This window comes from Sceloporus undulatus, chromosome 5, assembly GCF_019175285.1.
Source record: "Sceloporus undulatus isolate JIND9_A2432 ecotype Alabama chromosome 5, SceUnd_v1.1, whole genome shotgun sequence".
Classification (NCBI taxonomy): Eukaryota; Metazoa; Chordata; class Lepidosauria; order Squamata; family Phrynosomatidae; genus Sceloporus; species Sceloporus undulatus.
Genome location: NC_056526.1, coordinates 23,808,418 through 23,810,689, shown reverse-complemented (window position 1 = coordinate 23,810,689; position 2,272 = coordinate 23,808,418).

The window sequence follows — 2,272 nt, the reverse complement described above, 5'->3', positions numbered from 1 at the left end:
GCAACATATTAAAATACAAAGCACAATTAAAACACATAAACCCACAACACTATGGATTTAAAAATAACACTATGGAATCATTAAAATATACTCATAAGAGTACATGTACAATTAAAAAGTCATGATTTAAAACTGATTGGGTAGGGTACGTATGTATAGGCTACTTAAATTCACATGAACTTCACCATGAAATTGACTTGAAGGTATCAGAGAAGGTACAACATAGTGCTACCACATGCCCCAGGATACTACAATACTCCCCCCCTATATAGGGACATATTGACACCTAAGTGTTCTTATGAAAACAGATGTCCTTTTTTTGGTGCTCCGGGTGTATGTATACTCTTCCTCTCCATGCAGCAACCAAAGCCCCACTCCCAGTTTTCATAAGGCCCTTTATGCCACCCACATGGCCATTCCTTGCTTTGTAGTGAGCAGGAGGGATTCAAGAAGTGTCTGGCTCCATCCTCATACTCAGATGCAAAATGATGACATCAGCACTGAGAACTGCTAGGGTTTTCCTGGGGGAAACTGCTGTAATTGTATGTATGGCTATGGGGAAGTATCCAGATGCCTCTCTGATCTTGCCCACTTGCTCTGAAGTATGGAATAGTTGTATAGATCAGTTTTAGAGGCTTTACAGTAATAGAATGTGTGTGTTCAGGGGTTTATGCTGCTCCAGAGACTAGGACCCAGAACAATGGATGCAAGCTACAGCAAAAGAGATTCCATCTCAACATTAGGAAGAACTTCCTGACAGTAAGGGCTGTCTGACAGTGGAACACACTCCTTTGGCGTGTAGTGGAGTCTCCTTCCTTAGAGGTCTTTAAACAGAGGCTGGATGGCCATCTGTCGGGGATGCTGTGATTTGGATTTCCTGCATGGCAGGGGGTTGGACTGGATGGCCCTTGCAGTCTCTTCCAACTCTATTATTCTATGATTCTATGATTCATGGCATAGGGTCCACATGCAGATGTTTATTCTGCACTGAGGGGATGTTGGACTGAAGCCATTCTCTCTGTGTCTGTTATCACATAGTGTATAAACTGTTGCGTACATTTTCACCAAATTTGGAGGAGATGTTTGGGATAGCATGACTTAACATATAAGATATTTGCCATATATCAAGGCCACACAAGTATTATTTTTTTAATGCTAACAGAGTAATGTGTTTGACAGTGAACTGGGAGAGGTATGCTCTCTCAAGGACAACTGAGTCTTGGTGTACAATGTGAGGAATGCTTGAGTATCTAAAGAGATAATCTTCTAGAACATTAAAGATGGTTATTGATTCTCCCAAGCAGTGCAGTAAATAAAGCAATTCCCTAAAGCAATGCATGGCTACCATAGTAAACCTGAGGAAGGAGGCATCTCTCTGTTACAGTTTCTCTAAAACTGATTTTTAAAAAAACCCAAATAAAATCCTAAGGTGTTTCTGTTCTGAATAGGGAAGTATTACTACCTTTTGGTTAATTACTCAGAAGTAGGGTTACCTGATTGGTTACAGGATGGGACTCCAGTAATTTTAATCCTTAACAGATTGCAGAGCAGAATAAGGTGACATAAAGCTCCATCAATTGGGAAGAAGGTACCTGTGCATCAGTTTTGCAAGATGATGGGGGACAGGTACCTTTGTTGCTCTTGACAGAGGCTTATAACTTTTTCCACTCTGCATTCTGTTAAGAATTAAAGTTACAGAAGAACCATCTTGTAACCAACTTGACAACCTAACTCAGATGTAAAATGAAATAAAATTATCCCTTCTCTTCACTGGCCAAATTAGTTCCCTGATATGGAAAGAATCACATTGTTCCTGCTTGCCATATAGGTTTATTAAAAAGAGATGAAAAACCTAGGTTCAGCACTTACATGACTGAAGAAAGTTTCAAATCCAGACTTAAAGAATAAAGGCTCTACACTTGAATAAGTAACTCTGTTTCAGTTTCCCCATATCAGAATATTTGAGATCTCAAGTCCTTTCCATTCCTAGTATGATAAAGTCTATATTTTGTTCAAGCTGAAATGTAATTCACTGTGGATTTTGCATTCATTTTGCTCTAAAATATACGTCCCATGTATCAATTTAACTCAAAATATGCATTATGTGCATTTTGGTATATTTTTTAGCCAAGGGGCAGAAAGCACAGAAACTAAATTATTATTGCAGGCTGATACATTTATTAGTTTCAAAATTGCAAATCAGTTCTGTTCACTAAAAATGCAGACTGAACAAAATCCTGCTCATCACCAGTCATTTATTTTCCCCATCAAA